This window comes from Syngnathus floridae, chromosome 9 (assembly GCF_059516105.1).
Source record: "Syngnathus floridae isolate MCC-2025c chromosome 9, RoL_Sflo_1.0, whole genome shotgun sequence".
NCBI lineage: Eukaryota > Metazoa > Chordata > Actinopteri > Syngnathiformes > Syngnathidae > Syngnathus > Syngnathus floridae.
This window is the reverse complement of record NC_142421.1, coordinates 9,483,126-9,505,306: the sequence shown is the minus strand read 5'-3', so window position 1 is coordinate 9,505,306 and position 22,181 is coordinate 9,483,126. Positions and strand designations below refer to the sequence as shown.

The following is a 22,181-nucleotide window of genomic DNA, read 5'->3' as shown; positions in this document are numbered from 1 at the left end:
AAACTCGTTTTCTTTATCCATTTACAAGCTTTACAGTTAGCCAGCCAGCATCTTAAATCAAATGACCGACAGGAAGTAAGAATTGAATCAAGCCACATTGCTTTCCTTGCACAGCAATAACATGACTGTGTGCCTAAATGAAATCATAACAGTATAAACATGTCTTCATCTCTATCCAAACCTGTATTTTCTTTCATTACACGCAATTTGAAAGTGAATCTTTCAGGAACCTGGTGAAAAAAATCATTACTTTAATGGTCGTAAAGCAGATAGTCGATTGTCAATAAAATCGGTTCGCACCGCTGGCAGACCGAGGCATCATGAAGCCCATGATGAATTGAACTAAATTCGGTAAAGGAGCAAGACGATGTTCCAGTGTGATTTCTCGTAATTGTGTTGCTAACATTGTGAATAAGGCCAATAACTGTACTGTGGAAACCCTATGGAGACCGAGGCAAGCCCATTGTTATTTGATTTAAGTGATGTAACTCACCTTAACCGAAAAATAGCTGATTAATTGCAACAGCTCAATTAATTCCCAAATATTACAATTGCAAAATTGATGTCACTCTTTGTTTAAGCATCCATCATGCATTAACTATGTGATTAGCTGTTCTTGGTCGAGAATAATCTTTTTTTAATGAGAGGTGACGATTATTACAGGGATCACTCAGTTGTGGTAGGAGGAAATGTAATTAAATCCCGCGGGATACGAATAAAACACATGGTTAGGCATCTAAAAATAATTAGTTTGTCATTAAAGGCAAACCCAGAGTCATCATGTGTGTACCAATGAGGAAGCCTATGCAGATTTTGCAGTGTTTTTCTACAAATATTCACATAACAAGGTGAAACTATCTCAAGGTTACGATAATAACCAATTTACAAAGTGCTGCATCCTGTTTAAATTCGCCAGTCACTTTACAGTCCAATATTTGTATTGTTGAGTGAAAGTAGTTTGGACTTTTTATTTCATGTCCATAAGCAAAGACAAATTGCACTTGCTTCATGGCATGCTTTTCTTTGCTTGTTGCAATTGTAAACATGAGACACAGAGTTGGAGTAGAATGGAAGGTGCACACTAATGGCACAGAGAAAAACTAATGTTGCAAATGAAAGGTGACAAAAGGTCACAAAGTTCAGCAAGGTGCTGCAGGGAGACCAAAATAGGGCCTCCTATTGCTCATTTGTTGTCAAACCGCAGCGCTAAAGAGATCGAAAATACGAGAGGTATTACTTGCAGTAATCTCCTATCTTGGAGCTGCCGCCAACCACATGGAATCGTGATGCGGTGCACTAGCAGCAGCCCTGTGATTGTGTGACTTGTTTATCTATTTATTTATTCATTTCTACCACCCTGCGCTAAAACGTTTCAACTGCCGAGCCATTCAGAGACCAGCTTTTATGTAAGATTAGCCTGTTGATAGTGATGTTGCTGAGCTTTGCAAGCAACAATATGGCTGTGATTTCTTGAGGCAAACGCTTTTGTGTGCGTTGAAGAACTCTTGCTGAAAAAAAGTGTGAATGCACTTTCCTGAGATTGAATAAGAAAAAAGTTGCACAGCTTATTCAAACCGGATGCAAATCCACCCAGCACACGGTAGCGGGCACCCAGAGGGTAGATTAATAAAAGTATCTTGCAGTGGTGCAGAGGTAAATAGTCTTTTTCCATTCTAGCATGCTTGTCCAATGAGGTGTGACCTCTGCAGATATACAGTCGTTACATAGAACTCCATCCATCCATTTTTTACACCATTTGTCTTCATTCACGAGTGAGCTGGAGCCTATCCCAATTGAGAGGCGAGAGAGATTCAACACTTGACTGGTTGTCAGCCAATAGCAGGGCACTTATGGACAAACAATCCTACAAGTTCACATTTACACCTATGGGTATTTTTATTCTTATGCTAACCTAACACATGAGAGAGGAAGCTGGAATAGGAAGGTTATATGAGAACCCTGACATACTAAGCGCTTCAAATTCAGGGGAGAAAAAAATGATGTCATTTTGAAGAGATTCAATTGTTGCTGTATTACAGTCCTAAGGTATTTCTTTAATTGTACAACTTATGTTTAGCTTTTGCCCACAAACAGCGCAATGAGGTTTGATCTCGAAAACTTGAATTATGACAGCTTCCTACAGAGAGAAGTGCTCAGGGCTGAACATGAGTTTTTGTGTGTACTCCAGAGCTGCTCTTCATGTTGTCTAAGGAAGCTTCATGGCTTTGATAGTATACACTCGAGCGAGAGGGCCCTTCTCTCCCCAGGGTCTGATATAATGAGTGAGGAGCTTACTAAACATGATCTGCAGCTCTCACAAATAGGCTACTTGAAACAGCTGGAGTCCGAGAAATAACAAGCAGCGGTAATGTATTTGTAGGAATGCTATCTGACTCAATTTGGACCGTATAATGTGTTTAAATATGATACAGGGGTAGAGACCAGAGTGGCATAAGAGGCTGTCGGTGCTGATTCCGAACGCAAACATTGGAACAACCGTTTTCCAGTTTGTAGCATGCAGTTGCAGATTTCAAATGATTGCCTTCAAGGTTTCAGGCTGGGAACAAATGTGAATAGAATTGTACTGCACGGTCTACTAGAACCACCTCCCATGGTCAGGATTTATCTTGTGGAAAATCTTATCACTTGGTAGCATAGAGTCTGGAAAACCAAAAGAGACATCTGAATTAACGTATTTCTAAGAGTCAGCAGAAAGTCTTATAGCTACATGAATACATTGTGTTTCTTAACACCCATTAAGAAAGTCCAAGTGAATTTGCTGAATGTTCACTTTTCTGCAGTGGCCATTGTGGCTATAAATTCCTATGAAAGACAGCTGACCTCGAACAGTGTATCCATTCCTAATTCCAAAAGCAGAACACCATCCTCAATTCCATGTACAGCCTGCTTATCACTCGAAGTCTGTCACAATAATCAAACTACCAGCGGCATTCAAAAAGGCAAATCCAAGTAACGGTAGAAGCTGGCATCATTAAATCTTTGAAGAAGAGACTCGGCGTTCAATCAAGAAGGGATTGGGCGTAATACACCTTTGCTTTCATAACAGCTTCACATTTCCATATTCCGTTGTGTGCATAAACATCGTCACAGCTGCGGCATCTTGGCCTATTTGTCAAGACGATAATGAATGTGATGTTTACAAAGCAAAGACTCTCTTCTCATCCCACTATTAACTCCGTAATTACTGCAACTCCCTCTATTCTCTCTCAATGACAAAGACTTTCAAAGATATAAACTCTATATTTATTTCTTTAGGTAAACAGAGTTGAAGGGAAACGGTAAAACATTTCCGTTTCGATCACCACTCAAACATTCAATAGTTCGGAACTCTGGAGTTTAAAAATGAGCTTGCTCATCTTCATTAAAGAGTTTTGAAGTAGCTGCTGTCAGCGTTCATCCAAACTGACAAAAACTCTCTTGACTCTCAACCTTTTCTAAGTCAATCCCCAACCCATTTCGCCACTAGTGCCCTCAATAATGGCCTCAGTTTAATCTCCAGCATGCCTTACCTTTGCCGTCTTTTCATTTCCCTTTGAGATAGTAAAGCTCTCGCTCTGAGCTGCTGGAAACAATCACAGGACATGGAATGAATAAGAATGTTGTATTTTGAGGAGATTTGCCATGTGTGACTATTTTGTATTCTCCTGCAGCACATCCAGCTGTGACTAAACATATTATCATGTTTTGTGCAAAAGAAAACCATAGGGCATCTCTTATAAATACACGTTTACATATCCTATGTTGGACAAAGATAACGCAATTACAGACAGAGACAGAGAGTGCACCAGCCTCTTACTGGAGATTTCGACCAAATAGCCCTGCACTCAGTTGTACTAAATTATACTGTATGTGTTCATCAGGCAGAAAATTGTACCCAGACATGGGCATTAGGCATTCACTCAGCATGGCGTAAAGAGATACATGCATGTTTGTTTTTCATGGTTGAAAAGAAGGCTTTCTTCTGGAAGTTCAATAACTTCAAAATATCAACAGAAGCTTGCTATTGTCATGTCATGTCTGCTTTTTCATGGTAGTGGTGGATGCAAAAGCCAACAAAAAGATTCAACATTACATTCAGGGCCCATTTTTAAGTTATATTTATGAAGGAACTACCGTATTTTCCGCACTATAAGGCGCACCGGATTATAAGGCGCACCTTCAATGGATGGCCTGTTTTAAAACTTTGTCCACATATAAGGCGCACCGGATTATAAGGCGCACCTTCAATGAATGGCCCATTTCAAAACTTTGTCCATATATAGATATATACATTTGGCCCGCGGGCCGTACTTTGGACACGCCTGTTGTAGTGGCTCAATATTGGTCCTTATATAAGGCGCACCTGATTATAAGGCGCACTGTTGGGTTTTGAGAAAATTGGAGGTTTTTAGGTGCGCCTTGTAGTGCGGAAAATACGGTATATTACAACTAAGATTTAAACAGGGGTGCATATGTGGTGCGCAGGTGCACATGGGCATTAAAAATGTTTAAAGTGCACCAGATTTAAGTGTGTTACTGCTCTTTAAAAAATATTTTGCAGGAATCAAGCACTATACACAGGCTACAGTATACACAGTAGATGACAAATTAAAACTGGGTCAAGATGGCTCTGGGAGTGTCTGTAAATATAACACCACCAACCTGCAAATGTCCCAAAAATGTAATAATAGATAAAGTACTATTTAATCAAAGGAAGGTCTAAATTTTTATTATTCCAAGATAAATTATGCTGTGTTTCGATTTATCGATGTATTTGTCTTATCATAATAAAACAATTTGCAGTGGGTGCAGCAACTCAGTGGCACAAGTGAAGAATGAAACACAAACAACTATTTAGTCAAACGTGGCAAGGACAGTAAATGATACTTTGGGCAACAAATCATGTGAATAATTCACATCAACACTAGCTTGACTAAAAAGGTCCAATTTCTGTTCTCGTTTGTATTTACTCCCCCGCAGATTTCTCAATTTAGATAACCCTTGGAGCATCTCTCTACCAATGTCAAAGATCTATGGCAAAAAAGAGGCACGTGAAATATCAAAAGGCCAAGCACCATACTCAACAAGATTGGAGTGCAGGTGGGTGGGGGTAGCTTACACCATTCTGAAATGCTGCACCTCCAGCGATCCTTCCGAAGAGGAGGGGCAGTTGGAATCCCATCTCTCGGTGATGAAATTCTTTTCATCGTTCCTCATTTGCATAACAAAGGTGCATAAATCGTATTATATATGGCAATGGGACACTGTAAACCTCTATAAGAAGAGTGTCGAACCAACACTCTCCTCTTTTTTTTTCCAGGAATCATTGCGAGTTTGTGTGCACATTGACTTGAAATGTTACCCCGTCACAACCTTGCACCTTTCATGTCGTTAGAATGTTCATGTCATTTAAAAAGGCATTCAGCCATGCAACTGCAAGATATTATGAATGCAAATGACCTGCTATTCCCTGATGTCATACGCCCTATTTATATGCATCGTTTTAAACAGCAATACTATCGAAGTCTCGTGAACCACTGACTTCGTTCTCATGGACCCACTCAGAGTTCAGCGAAGCACAGAGACGAAGGTGTCGGTCCGTGATATTTCATCACAGGTCTATTAGGCTGACAAAAAGGATGAGATGTGACAAAGGGCCATCACCCCTAAGAAGACTTGCCAGGTTACGTGGTCTGTAGCAAAGTAGCTAACAACGTAGACATGCAGAGGTCATTATACAAAATTCTGTCTAGGGAAAATTTGTGGCAACCCCTCATCTATGCTGCCCTAGGCAATGAACAAATCAGCAAATGTCAGTCATGCCCAGTAAACGGCAGACTTGTGCAGCTCCGCAAGGATTTTGAGACAGGTTTACACAATCATCAATCAATCCAAATGTTTTATCATGTATAAAGAAGATTTTCCCCATTTAAAAAAAAATTCTGTTGAAATTCCAATTGTAAAAACATAGTTTGAAAATAGATCGGTTGTATGTGATTAAAGTGAGTTAAACCAATATAAATGTCCTTTTCAAATCAAAGTGGGTACATTTACATCCGTTTCAAACATTTTAATCATGTGCAACCAAAAATTAAGTACTTTTTTCAATCTCCCCTGCATACTGCGTTCCAGGCGAATTTTACCCTTTAAACGGAGAGCCGGACACTTACAATTGATAAGTCCACGATTGACACCATGTACATATTTACATAATGTAGATAAATTATATCAAGTGATTTATCCATGTGTGGAAGTGTTATAGCCATAAACCAACTGCAGCCCACCTGTAAAGTTAAAGACAAGGCTAATGCTGAGATGCACACTACATAAAGGACCTACTGCTGACTCAGTAATTGCAAAGTTCTGAGCGTTTTCAGGAATGAACATCAGCACAAAACTCCTTCATGGCATAGGTTTCAATGGCACAATGCCAAACGATGGATAAAGTAGGAGTAATGCAAGCCGCCAATGAGGTCTGCAATAGTGCAAACGTGTTCTGTGAAGTGACAAATGCTTCTCTAGGTGTGCAAATCTGATGGGATGGTATAATAAATATCAGGACAGATATATAGCGGAGGGTATATATCGTCCTGATTGCTGGGGGTTTGCAAGGTGAAGTGAATCTTAAAATATTTATCTTAATGAGACAAAATTGCAATTGACAATAAGCTTCTGTGTCCTGTTCCAGTAGTTTGTTGGTGAGTTTGGCGTGGATGAATTGGTCAGGTTTGACATCAACCCATTCAAAACAACCAGGAAGGAGTTTGATCGTGACCCTCCGGATGAGTCGATAAAGATTCCTATAGACACTCCCATAAATCTTGTACCCCTACAGAGTTTGCTGGGAGAGATATTGAAATCCATCTATTTAGAATGAACGCCAGCTCCTGTCGGTAAAATATGGGAGCCCATATAGTGTAGAGGCTGAACTGTGCATGGATTAAGTGTGTTTACCCTTGAAAATAATAAGTGAAGCAATGGAGGTCTTATGTGTGCAGAACAAATATAAGATAGAGTCTATGACAAACAAACAGGAGTGGGGGGAGGCAGAGCATATGTGGAGCCTTTGCGTGAGCTCTTGAAGAAAAGATATTTTAATTGCTGCCATAATTGATCTGTCAAAGGATGCCCTGCACTACTTGAGTAACAGATCGCATTAACGTCTAATACTGCAGTTGTTTATCGTACCCAGTTAGATGAAGCCAAAGACTAATAAGGTTACGACAGATGAGGGCCGCTCTGGGCATGCTTATCTTCAGATAAAGCAGCATCGGTTCAAACTTTCAGTGCCGTGGTGTGAGTGGTCACTGGAGTCATGTTTATCTTGATGGGAGGCAGGCTGTTTTTTATTGAAAAAACAGTAGAGGCTGAAATGATCTGGACACAAGCAGGTGCATTCCAGAAATTACGCTTTAGCAGTATCATGCAAGTCCTTCCAAAATTCAGAACAGCACTTGAGGACCTGAAGAAGATTTGCAGGATTAGAGGTTGTAAGCCAGGCCAGCTCAATATATAGATTGGCTCCACACTGAGAGCTGCATTCAATTTCCCAACAATTAGATGCACCCGAAGGTTAATATGGTAGTCGGTTAATCTGTGGTGCTTGTGTTATCCACTCCAATGATTCCCAAACAGGGTGCTGTGCACATTACTGTGCCGTGAGAAATTACCCCGTTTCACTTCAAATTCATTAGAATCATCAATGGAAGTGAAGTGTAGAGATAGGCAGAACAATTAATTGCCCTTTTTTTTACATGCAAGAAGGTGCGATAAACATGTGCAACCAACTGTAGACATTCAGTCAAAAAGAATAAGTCACGGGTTCCCGTAAGTACATATATCGACTTTTTGTTCCATTAAACAGGTCCAGGTTTCACACAGAGTAAGTCCATTTGCAGGGGCGTCACTAGAGGTTGCCAAGGGTGACCATGGCCACCCCTAAATATTTACTGGCCACCTCACAACAACTAGTGCCCAGAATAGATTGTATCAGCATCATCGAGTGCATGTGTGTCAAACTCAAGGCCCGGGGGCCAGATACGGCCCGCCACATCATTTTATGTGATCCGCAAAGAGACATTTTGCATCGACTTTATGTCACTACTACATGATTGTCTTCACTTTTTAAAAAGAGATATTGCCACCAATTTTTTTATTATCGTTCATCTTTTTGAACTATTTGAACAGATTTTACGAGTCTCTGCTTTCAACACTAGTTATTCATGAGTTTGTTATGCAGCCTATATTGTATGTTTATCATCATAATGGCCCTCCGAGGGAAACTATGACTACAATGCGGCCCGTGACAAAAATGAGTTTGACAACCCTGATCTAGTGAATTACAGGCTTAAAAATGGTGGGTTGAAAATAATACAATTTGGGTTGAAACATTTATTTTTGCACAAACAACCCATTTATTTGTACAAAACAACCCAACTAATTTCAAAACAACCCAAAGTTTAATCAAATTGACCCAACTTCCTGGGTCGGTCGAATTTTTTACTTGGCAGTTTTCAGCATGCACAATCTTATGATTTATTTGAGGGTAACACAATTTAACAATGTGGAACTCAAATTTTCAACTGCACTATTGGTGTGTGCACATGAGATCATTAGTAACCATAATGGAATAATCAGTAGGCATTTCCATTTTCAACCAACCAGTTTACGACAACAGTAATCGCAGGAGCGTGGTGAGTATTAGAAATTTCGGGAAAAGTATATATTTTTTTGGAGCGGTGGGTGGAAGTGGAAGTCGTTTGCACACCGGTGCCATATCTTTGAATGACAGACTCAAATCTTGGCAGGGCATCGATTCAGATATAATGAAGGTCATTGTGTATTTAATATTGCAAAGACAGTCATGTATCAGCGAAATAGGCTGCCGCTCACGATGTGGAAAGTACTCTGGATCTTCTCTAGGCAACATTATATAAAGAAAGTCCCCACTCTGACCTTGTTACGACACTAACTTTCCCCCATGACCGCAGTATGTTTTTAATAAGGGTGCTTTTCATGCCTCGTGGCAGTTTGCTTCCAATCCAATCCTCCTAGCTGATTTCATATTCTGAGGATGCTGTAGGTCTCCTGGCCATATGAGAAAGAAATTTCTCTCCTGGGATGTGGGAAGATGTCTCTGGTGTGGCACACACTGAGCTCTGAGAAGCAGGGATGACAGGAACATTACATGGTTCAAATGAAACCTCACATTAGGCTATTTATATTCGTAAGGAGCCATTATGTGACCCTCCTATTGTGTCTTAATGCAAAGCAGTGGCAATAAAAAAAAGTTATGAATCAGAAGGGAGAAAGGTGAGGCCAACACAAATACAAAGTGCTAAAGTGCTCGCAGACTGTCTTTATTCATTCTGACAGCGAAACAAGGAGCTGATACTGACCAACAAGGAAGGAGATTAGCTAACCAGAGTGTTTTATTTTGCTGCTGTCTGCTGTTTTGCAAGGAAACTGAAAAAGGAAGACAATGACTGGGATGCCCTTCGTTCGTAGCTTTCATGAGAGATAATGTCTTACAGGGAGGGACAAAGTTGCTCGAACGTTTCCATCAAGGAACCCTTCTACATGAAAGTGGGTATTTTGGGCTGTCAGAAGTGGAGTGACAGTTCTTTTCAGACAAAATGAAAGTGTTTCTCACAGAAACAAGCAGTCACTTTCATTGCACACTTCACAAGCAAAGAAGTACTGAGCTCATGTTTTATAAAGTCTGCCAATTAGTGAAGACCCTAAATTTGTCAGTTCCAAGGTTATCTAAAACCTTGATTACTGAAGACATTCTTAAATATCTACAGAGTCAATATTTTGAAACGTTGGCAAAACACAAGGGTGACACTACAACAATCAAGTACGCTTACTAAAACACTCATTACACAAAAGTGTGTCCTCCGCAAGAGTGACACTAATCTCCACTTCAATCAATTTGAAAAGGTTACACTGTAGTATTGTAAATCACATTCTGTGCTCGGTTTGCCTTGTTTTCACCTTCACCAAGCGCTGATGTCACCTCTACTATAGCTGATGCTGCACAACTGAGAGACGATATTGGTCACTGTGTGCGTGTCACAATCATCGCTGATTGTTTTTTTGCATCATAGATACAAACCGAGCTGTCGCTAAAGGGCCGCTACCTAAGTGGATATTTCAATAACATGAATTGGTGTTTTGTCATTTATGTTCGCTTCAGATATAAATGATAGAAAGTCACGGAGTCCTTAGGAGGCGCTCCATCTCCTATGAATCTTTTCTTAGTATCACCCCATCAAATACATTTTTTGGAAAGCACTGATGTGCCTAAGGGTTACTTTGCAACAGAGGTGTGGCTATATATAATCCTGTCTGCAGTGTAACTGTAACATCTAATCCTATCAACAATTATAACGCTGATAACCTGGACCTTCTATTTCTACTGTCTCCAGTACAACCGTTAATTTAAAGTGTTAATTTAAGACCATGCTGTTCTTCCCTTTCCATTTTTTTATCCCCCCTGGTGGCGGAGGGAAAAGCAGTTGGGGGTAGTGCTTCTATAATTGGAGAAAGCTTCTGAAACATGCAGATGAAGCAGGGTGGGAAGGAAGAAATGAAAGCGTGATATGGGCCACATTTCTAATTATCGTTCTCTTTTTCTCCAACTCATGCAGTCATACTGTACAGCATAGATGCCCTCTTCGCCTGCTGGCCTCCACATAATTAGAGCTCAGTGTAGAGGGCTGAGGGTGGATTGACGCTTGCATAAGGCTTGAGTGAGGGGGCTTGGTGGCAGGGGGCTTGCAAGCAAGCTGGGGCTTTGATGACAGGGTTAAGAGCACTGTCAGCATACTCACTCCTACATATGTTGCAATGAAACAAATTGTCAGATGACAGCCAAGCCCACCGCTCTGCATGTGAAACATGGACAATGGCTGAAATAAAGAAACATTTGGATATAGTACAGTCGACATTTATATTAAAAGCTCATTTTAATGAAGTGATGATCATTTCTTGCTGAGTGGTGGGAGAAGGATGAAAAATGGCAAGGAAGAGCTCAAGGCAAAAGCAAGTGGACAGAACCCAGCCATTCCAGGGAGCCAATTAAAAAACCTGTACCAACCATTTTACATTTTTAAGATAATATAATTACGCACCATTAATTTACACATACTGCAATTTGTAATGCATATTTCTGTACATACCGGAGGTTAGTTCTCAATATGAGGTGCCATCCTACGTGATAAAGTAAAGCTACCACAATAAGCTGATTTTTGTCTTAAATCAATGCTTTCATCTTTTTCATTTTTAAAAGCAATCTATGAACTTTATATGCACTGCACATATCCCCAACCCCTAACGGCTTAAAGTGAACAGAATAGATCTCATTTTTGTCACAATAAAGCTTTCGGGCAGTCTGCAGCATGTCAACAAACTTTGGATCCTGTGTGCACAGTATCAACACCAAACCATTAAATCCTCTACAAGGACTGGTTCAATTTAACCAGGGGGAAAAAAAAAATCCACAATCCTATTCTCTCTAAGATAAGTTGAGAAACAAGTCGCTTTGTAAAAAATTCTAGGCAAGGAAAGTCACCTACCGCAGCAAAGGGAGGCTCAGCACTGCCTCTTTGCAGGGTGTCGGGCTGCTCTTATCGGCCCACCAAGGGGCCGTAGAGGGGTAATAGGATTGTGGCTCACACAGAAAGTGGCATGCTCACTAAGCTGTGGAAGGCTGGGGCACATGTGCGCTTGTCCAGCACCATGAAAGCACAGAAAAGCAAGCGGGTGGATGCTGAGTTGTGCTCACTCAATAAATAACTGTTAAATGGAAAACTTTGGAGGGTCAGTGGGACACTGTTCCACTGGTGTACCTCTGAAGACCTGCAGATAACCTGTAATCCTGCAGCCAAGAAAATGAATAGCCAGCAGTTACACAGAAAAGCATTTTCTGTAAAATGGAGGTTGGGAGAGAGGTAGCAAAGAGAATGCTGGTTTTAGAGTTGCTAGTCAGTGTCTTTCCTTGGCTGGCTAAGTCTTGGCAGCAGAGCACAATATCCATTTTGAAAAGACGAAAGCAGCACTGGGCTGAATCAGAATGGGAGGGGGAGGTGCATGCACCTTGAGCTCTGCTGACTTAGGCACTGATGAATAATTATAATCGGATTCTGTAAGGACGATGTGTTGTCATTAGAAGATAGATGTGATACAAGTAAAAGATCAAGATTTTAGCTATTATTTTCTGGTATGGTGTGGAACATACGACTGGCAAAGATGTGTTTTATTCCTCATTGATGATTCAAACTATGTCCACACTGTCTAATTTCAGGTTCAGGTTTCTATACCAGATGTAACTACATGTCTCGGGGTCACTAACAAGAAATTGTAAAGCTGAGAGAAGATGGGAAAATCAATAAGCAACACATGTAGAACAAGGAAAACAACAGCTGTTGATGAAAGCTGCATTGAAAGACCCTCTCAAGAGACTTTAACCCTACAGAGCATGTACACACGTTTACCTTACACTCAATGTACCAAGACGGATTTGATCAATGCTTACTACTTTTTCGTTCTGAAGAAAAGTAAGATGGTGAACTTTTGGGTTAGATTTGGGCTTATTAAGACAGACACATGGTATATCTCTTTAGATGAGTTAAGAGTCTCCATCATGTGCAATAAGCAAAAGTACATGGAGCACAGTATACGCAAACAATGCTGGATGCTTGTTTGTCGTGACTTGTAGGCGATAAGGATGAGAAATAGAAGGTACGATAGCAAATTATTAGCAATTTAGTATGCATCCAAACACTGACAGAGGTCTAGTGCGTTTGTAATTATACAGAAGTGCCCGCTCATCTGCATACTGCAGAGGCTGTCTTATTGAGTTTGATGGATGCTACTGTTTATCGGTCACACTCCTATCTCCCATCAGAACAGTTTCATTAATTTCACACATGCTGGATGATGACAGCCGCTGGCTGATTCCAGAGAAGCTTAATTTCATGTGTGGATATTTCAATTCCCAACAACATTTGGTAATTCAGAGAAAATAGAACAAAGTTTATCATGTCGAGATGAAGAGTTCAACAGCACAGATGACCTGATGGACGCTATAATTGTGAACCATTCTGACAAGAACATTGTGTTTGAATTAACACATTTTATTCTGATAGGTGCATACGTTATGTTACAGTGAAAGCGATGGCCATAATAATCAATCAATTGATACCAAGAGCAAGAACATCCATTTTTCCACACCCAAGCTGTACAATTTCCAAATGCACATGGCCATTAACGGTGACGTAAAATGGTAATACCAATGTCATCCGCGACGTGTCACAAAGGACACGGCTTTTGTTTATGCTGCATTTTCTATGTTCCAATTTATATCCTGACAGACCTGATGAGATAACGTGACGAGCGCTACGAGATTGTTGTCAGCGTGAGATGGGGGTCTTTCTTCCAGCTGTCGCTTGGTGGCTATCAGGGATTGTGATCTACAGAGAGCACCCTCCTTTCTCTGAGGGGGTCAATAGTGCGGACATTGACACAGGACATGGTTTTGTTCCGTGAGACACACCTGCACATATTATTCCTGTTAAACAAATGTTTCTAAGCTAATATGGCTTACACATTATGGAGACAAAGAAAAGACACTCTGGGGGCTTCTGCATTAAAATAATGTGAATATTTCTGTCATAGATTTAGGCGGTTGTTGCTATTTATAGTATGGCATATAGAGTACATCCTAAAATAAACGTAAGGGAATTCTTTTTTAGCTCAGAATACGTTAGTTGCACTTAGTTGTATGAATACATAAAGGCATCCAAAAGCAAAACATTGACTATATTTGAAGATGTTCCATTGATGAAAGAGTATCCCATCAATCCTAATCCTACAACAGACACATTTCTTATCTATTTTATGCCCACGAATAATGCCTGAAAGATATTCAGATCAGTCAGGTCGCAGCAGACTCCAAGAGTCTGTCAACGATGCAATTTTTGCTCTCTGTACTAATGTCTTATAGTCTCCTCTCATCATCAAATTCCTTGTTTTCTGTGTTGTCTCTCACTATCTTTTCTTTCATGTGCATGAAGTCGACATACTGCACTTAGTCACAGGGTGAGCTTACGCTTCAAGTCATGCAATCCTGTTAGAAACTGGCACAACTTTGCCCATTCGATGCCAGTCAAAATATTACAGTCTGTTTGCTGATTTAATGAGCACTGGCCACATTGCATCCCATAATGAGCCTTGTTTATACATCTTTACGGTGATGGAAATATTGGAGTGATTCCACCCAAATCTGTTCACTGTGTTTTACATCTTTCATGTGTGTGCTTGTGCTTTTATTTGAAGCACAGGAACAAGACATAGATGTCACAGTGACAAAGAAAGTTATTGGCTTTCCTAATATGAGCCAACAGCCTGATCAGGATTCAGCAGGTGTCTCATGTATCCGAGGCTGACGTCTGTTCCGGACCATCAATCAGAGCTAAATGGCAGATGGTCCGCTCCGCGGCCAGGCAGGAAGTGCTCTAACACAATCGCTGCAGCAACACAGCGAGCAGCCTACCTGCTGATAATCCATTTATGCACAGACAAAGCTACTTTAATCTGCACCCCCCTGCAAACAACAAGGCCAGCATCCAAGCTGAAGAATCACTGGTCCACTGCATACATCACACAGGGTGACAGGCCGCATTAGAGTAAATACTTAACCACATTTACATATGGCAGAAGGCTTATGTTAATGAATTAACATACAGTACTTGATTAAAATCACATGATTGCTCCCTTGCCGGTCATATGGTGACATTTTATGCAGTGGATGATTAACTCGATTATTCAATCAAAAAGTGAACAAAGATTGTAATTCATGTGTGTCTGTTCATTCAGAACCTGACACGACCTTAGGAACGTCTATGCTGATGTTGGTATTATTGCAAAATTAATGATAGACTGCACATGAAAGCAAATTAGAATCTGCATGGTACTCTCAATGATGAAAATAGTGTCAAAATTCACACTTTGTCACCAGAGCCAACCAAAACAGTGCAACTATTCCTCTATAATTTGTCAAATATCTTTTTAGCGCAAAATCTAAAGTTGACATTGGAACTGAGGATTTTAATGAGAAACGCTGGACTATGAGCCAAACTAAGAGGTCAGGCCAAGACCTTGAGTTCCCACAGGGTGTCATTAGAAAAGATTGAGTTTGACTGAGCTCTGTTGCCAAGATGTTTCCGCTGATTGGGCTTCATCAAACAACAGAGACTTAGTAAAAGAGCAGTCTGTTCCACTGACGGATTTGCTCCTGCTCATCAACACATCTGTTCAAGAGTTTGAATGACTCATCCTCTTTTCTCAAAGCATGGACATTGGCACTCTAGCGAGAGGAGGTGTCACAGCCCAACACGAAGGAATATACAATTAGTCTTGACTAGTGGAGCTGTTCCACCAACCCGCGGCAGCAGCGAGGGGTGGGAGGGGGGGCTTAGCCATGAAAGAGGCCAGGTGCAATATCACATCCTTCCTGTCAGAGCGCTTAAAAGGAGAGCAGAGGAAGAGCGTTTAGCTCTGAGGGACGCATGTGGAATGCTGACCACAGGTTAAAGAATCGACTATTCAGTGTGCGTCTCTTCCATGTGCCCTATCGTGTCTGGGAGGTATCTGCCAAGTCAAAATGTTGCCAGCATCTTCTGAGGTGCTTGGAATACTGACAAGGAAGGAATTCAAGAATTCAAGATTTTTTTATTGGCCTTGTTTGAGCATGCCAAACAAGGAATTTGACTTCGGTACATCTCAGCCTCTGTTCAACATTTAGGTGACTAACAACACTCAGGACATGTGCGAAAATTGACAAACATTCTCAAACTCCCAGGAGGGAAAGGGAAAAACTCAAAACTCTTACTAGGGGAAATGAGAAACCTTGAGAAGAGACCACAAGATGGGAGGATCCCTCTTCCAGGATGACCAGGCTGCAATGAATGCAGAGTGGACACATAGTACACATAATATAGACAATTCAAAATAAAGCGTCGTGAGCAGGATGTTATTGCACAGCAATGTCTCTGTGACTCTAAGAGTGGTGTGAGTTCATCAGAGCTACAGCCTGGGGGAAAGTCAGGTCTAGAGAAGGAGCGCTGACCTTGATCACTGTTGAGAAGAGACCGGAAGTAGCATTTCGGGTAAAAGATTATTTTTACAATATGATATAGTCTATTGAACACACTAGTAAATAAACCACACCTACTCAATAAACAGAAACTTTGAAAGTCTCTTTTTTTTACACATTAGCCACACATGCAAATAAAGGAGGTTTGCTCATCTTTGTAGAAGCACAAAGTGTCCAATTATTGCTCATTAGGCTCTTTTAAAGACTTAAAACAAAGTTGATCTTTACTTGAGAAGTCTCTGGAGATTAGGCAACACCTCTCTAATGATCTACAAGAATCATAAAACCCGGTGCCGTCATTTGCTTTTGTATAACCAAACATCACATGACGTCTTTGCTTGGTCCTTTCGGTCCCTGCTGAGAATTCCTGCTGTTTGTCCATCATTGATTAAACGGCCAGTTAACAGCTTGCACTAACGTCTCAAATCTCTGCTGAGACAAGTGCCACGTTCAATAACCGCCGTCTGCTCTCAGAGACAGAGTGCCCTCCCTTGTTCATAAAGGCTGAGGATTTTCTTTTTGTTCTTCATTGATATTTCCCTTACAAAGTCAATATGAGCCATTTACTCATTCAACTCAACACAAGGCTGGAGTTTAAAAAGAAGCAAAGTGCAGTGCTTCTGAAAGCTTTTGCACTTTATTTGCCGTTACCATTAAATGTATACTTGATGAGAATGAAAAGTCACCAGAAGTCATTTCATTACAAAGTTCCTGCACACAATCAAAGTGATGGGGATGCCATTCAATAATGGGAAATGGTCTTTCACTTTAAGCTACCTTTAAGGTACTCAATGTGTTTTAACAATGTCTCCTCATTCACCTACTACTAATACTAATGAAGCAGTATGAGGAGCAACTGCAGTTAACCTTCAAGTTTGGAGATGACAGCTCCACCACCTGAGCCATACTTGAGTAGACAGATAATAGAAGACAAAGACGATAGGAGAGATAATTCCAGATGGATGGACGAGACAAGCCATGCACAAAGCTTTCCTTGAAAATGCTTGCATCAGAAGTGCCGTCAAGCAACCCAACAGAAATGTGAAAGAAGAAGGCAGAATGCTATGAAAATTTATGAATTAAACCTTCCTTTGGTTAAAACTTAATACGTTAATGTTTTCTTTGTATTATTCAAAATCCAAAAAGGCACTGAATAATTTCCGCTATTTTGTCCATTAATTTTGTCCAACATCACAATTTTATGCAAATTGACACTCGATGATAACAATCGTGCAGAGCAATTAAAAAGGTTGTACTCTATTCTTTCTATAACTGTGACCTTTATGCAAATACTGGAATTACCATTCGTGCAGATACAGAATTACTGCATATATATTCATATGGATGTTGACACACCACTAACCGCAAATAGCAGTGCACATTTTTATGTAATTATTTTCTATTCATTGAAACGAGTGACAAGACCAAAGGTTTGGTATGGGAAGGGCTGTCCTTAGAGCACTTCTACTTACAGTTTAATAAAAGTGGACTCTTCTTAATAAGGAGGTGATGAACTGTAATCTACTTTTAGTCTGGCAAGCAAACACACTAATGGCCATATTGACTTGAGAGTTAAAAGAAAATCAAAGTCATTGTAAGTTGCTGGGGAAAAACCTTTGAGCGTACTAAAATGTCTGGGAGCTCAGGATGCAGTTTGTGTGTACAGCCCAATTATTTTGCCTTAGTGACCAAGAACAAATTGAGAGCGCTCCACACTCTGTAGTTGATAGATTTACTATTGCTGCGCACCCTTTTTCGTGTTTAATAATTATTGAGATCTTACGAATGTGTTGACTCAGAAGCAAACCTGCACAGAAAATCAATCTGCACCCAAATATATCTATTTAATAGTTCCATTGTGAATGTCATGTCATTGAGTTCTGGATTTAATGAGCAGGAGAGTAAAAGAGACAATTTTTCCAGCACTGCCTCATGCGAATGTTCTTGAGGGCACTCCAATAGATAAATGGTTGCCCAAATGCAGTCTGACTTGGAAACAGGCTCCCCTGCTAAAAGCACAAAGTGAGATTAATCACTGTTGCCAAGGGAGATGATATCCTTTGTTTCTTTAAATATGTGGCCTTTGCACAAGGAATAGCAGAGGGATAGGCATAGTTCTTTCCTACTAATGATAGGAGTGCACAGTAAATGTAAATAGAAATGGTTGGGCAACCACTTAAAAGTACCGTTGGAGGGTATAAGCAAAGGTTCAAAGTATACTGTGACATCTCATAGCCAGGGAGCAAGGCAGTGAAATTGAATATTTCATTAGAGCCATACCAAGGCAGACAGTGGTGCTGGCCACAGTTGTTAACCCCTTTAGGTGAAGAATTCATTCAAGAATTCGCTAGAATTGATAGATGATTTTGAGTTCCAAAAGATAGTCGCCACATTCTCATTTCATTATATCCGACCACAGAAGGCTAATTTCTTACGACAGTGAAATTCAGTAAAGACACCATCCATTTTCAACACCACTTAACCTGTTCAGAGTCACAGGGGCTGCTGGAGTATGACTATCTGACATCAAGCGAAAGGCAGACGAAATCCTGAACTGGTCGCCAGCCAGATGCACGGCACATATAGAGAGGACCAAATAGTCACACCCATATGCACACCATCACTGAGCGGGAATTGATCCCACTCTGGGTGCACACAAGTCAGGCGTGTGTACCCCTACACCATCAGCAAGGGTCACCATGCTGGAGATTTATATTTTCCCCAAAAAAAAAAAAAAATATATATATATATATATATATATATATATATATATATACACACATGCTTGATTTTTTGCGGCATTGACAAACACAAACATTTTAAAACTCTCGCCTCGTGTAGCGCCTAACTTTCTTTCCTTGGTGCGCACATTGAAACTTTTATATAACATTGAACTTACATTACTGAAAGGTACCAGGCCACAGCAGTAAATTTTTGGTCCCCCAATAATTTAACAGGGCAGCATTCAATACCAACTGTGCTGCTGCAAGCTCCTTGGAGACAGCAAATCACAAAGACTTATAATAGAGGAGACAAATCAAGTGTGCTAGATCCCTCCAACCTCCAGCCCTACTTTCCCAAGGTTATTTTCAGAGATAGCTTATGGTTTGGTACAGTATGTGGGTTGGGTTTTAAGTAAGCCCTGCCACTAAAGATGTGGTGGAATCCTTTGCAAATGAAGCACAGGCTCTTGAGTGACCACCGAGAAACAGGGGAATTGCTAATTGAAGCCCCTGGGAGGCCTTGATGGGTGCTGTTTTTGTCCCAACGGAACAAAGTCAGCCCACTTTAGCCCTGGCAACACCATGCATTATATAGAAAAGCAACAGACTTTGAATGTCAGAATTGCAGTGCTTGCAGGGCCAGCACAAAAGATTTAAGTCTTGATTTACTTAGATACCAAATAGCAGGCACTAAATTCTGTGTTCACTGTTTAGAGATTGCTCATGCTGCTGTTGAGTGTGAGTGATCTAAGATTGCAACCTTTTGAGATCCTATATAGCAGGCGTTAAATTGCGTGTTGACAGATAGTGAGCACTGTCGACAAGAGAAAAATGGTGGCAACTGGTGGTTTTTACCATGAACAATTAGGAAGAAGTTTAATGTGATGGAATTTTAAATGTGAGAAATCTATTGCTCCAATAAATCGTCTCGAGCACGTGCCAATTGTACATAAAACTCAAATCACTCAGGATAATCCTTAAACAACGTCAGAATTGCCGACTGACTGTAAGGGAGGAAAAAGGTCCAAGTTTGGCCTGATTACTAGCCAAGGTCTCAATCACATTATTATGCAACACCTGGAAAATCAATCTGGGAGAGGTCAGCACCATTTGTTACAGTGTGCTGAAAAGACCCAACACACAAATGCAGTGTTGAAAGGAGTTTTGTCACAGATGACTGGCTCCAAGTCAGCCCTCAGAAGCTCCAAAATTGTAACGCTAAATACATGATATGTAATGACAATTTTTATTGGCAATTCAAAAATGTTTACACAAGCGAAAAACTTCTCGCCGCCACCTCTCATTTTGTCTGTGCACTGTTGTGTATGCTTCTTTGCACCTGCCCTTCAGGCGAGCTATTTAAAGATGCAAACTCAGTCAAGGCAATTTGTCTTTGGTTTTATAAATCAAATTATATGGGCTAAATTCATTTGTTTGCATATACTCCACCCACGATGCACAAAATGAACTCCCCACCGATTCAACTCCATATCTGTAAAAGGTTGCTAACTGAACCATATTGCTAAGTCAAAGCCCATCATGTGCTCATTAAATAGTAACGTTATCTAAAAATGCCCATCCTGTCATTGTCTGGGAGAGCTTGCTATTATCAAATCCATACAGCATAACCTCAATTTAATACAATAAATATGTTCAATTGAAAACCTCAACTTTTCAGATTACATCGCTGAATGAGACTGATATATTTTATGCATTCTTTGTTGAGCAATGCAAATGTTGAATAAAAAAAAAAACAGTAAATAGAGACTAATGCTTCTAGATTAGAACAGCTATCGTAAGGGCATTCCTTTACATAAGCTTGTCCTGCCTGAGGCAGAGATCAGGGAAGATCCAGATGGCCAATCTTTTCCTTTTTCGCTACTTTGAATTCATCTCCAATGTTATTTCAGGCTTCTGAGACAATAATTGTCAAAGAAAAGAAAAGTGAGTCAGTTTGTTCTGACAATCTTTTAACTACACAATTAATTTGTATTCCTTATTTTATTATTACGTGTACTACGTTGACATTCTTCCACCAACAACGTATGCATAGTGCATGTTTACGAGCCCCTGCAGCCAAAGTACAAACTGGCCTCCTCACGTGTACAGTTGTCACTAAACAGGATTAAGGAATCCTCATCCAGGCAGCTAATTGTCGGCTGCTTACATCGCCGTCGGCGTACCTCTCCTCCCCTGCTCCACACATCTGCAGTCTTCATTACAGCCAGGAGCTTGGTGCTACACCGTGTTCGCCAAACTCTTCTCTCAAGCTGTTCACTTTGCAAACTGCCGAGACCTGATTCACATTGCTCTGACTGTGAACGTATTCATGTTAAACATAATGGACGTTTTCTTTTCTGGGAAACCATTTAGGAAATGATTCACTTTCTGTTTTAGTCAATTAGTTTGATTGAATTAAAATTTCAAATGTCAATGTTTTGTTTGAATTCCAATCAGGAAAGTTTAACTACATTAGAGTAGAGAAATAGAACAAGGTGGAAGAACTGATAATGAACTGCACAGGGGATGTTGAGAGAAGAGCATTCCTCACAGGAGGCTCACTAATGTAGCAGATGGAGATACGTGTGAAAGAGGAGAAACAGAAAAGACATTGGCAGCAGCCTCAAGGATCCATTTGAAAACATTTTGACAGAAATGCGACAAAGACAGGACAAGAAGACAATTAACGACAGCTAACAAAAGAACAAATTAAGACTTTAATATGGTGATTTGATGAGACTTTTGAATGGTTTCATAGATAAAATTATGGGCACGGTAACCTTTCCATGAATTCATAATTTCAGGACAGAATACGTTAACATCCGATTGGATGTGGCAAACGGTTAATAACGGAAACAGTTTGGAAAATTTATATTTTTCAAATTCCAATTTTATCTCAAGCTGTGAGTGTGACCAAATCAATCGTATCTATGACAATACTGATTTACTACCCCAACATACTAAACAAAAATATAAAAGGGGCACTTTTGTTTCCGCTCTAATTTTTATGAGCTGAACTTAAATACTCTAAGACCCTTTCTAAGTAACACCAAAGGCCTATTTCTCACATATGTTCTCATTGCGATAATCCATCCGCCTCACTGATGAACCATCAACATGCTGATTCGACAGCATGATCATTGCACAGGTGTGCCTGAGGCTGTTCACAAAAACGTGGCTGTAAAAGCACAAATGTGCTGTTTTATCACAAAGCTCATTGCCGGTGATGTTACAAGTTTTCAAAGCGCTTGCATATGCTCGCCGGTAGATTGAATGTCCATTTCAATCCATCTCTAATA

At 40.3% G+C, this 22,181-nt stretch overlaps 1 long non-coding RNA gene across 7 annotated transcripts in view; it reads right to left on the bottom strand.

Moving 5' to 3' along the window:
* The window catches only part of LOC148393381 (uncharacterized), a 146,808-nt gene that overhangs the window by 95,735 nt on the left and 28,892 nt on the right, over positions 1-22,181 (bottom strand). The window lies entirely within an intron of this gene.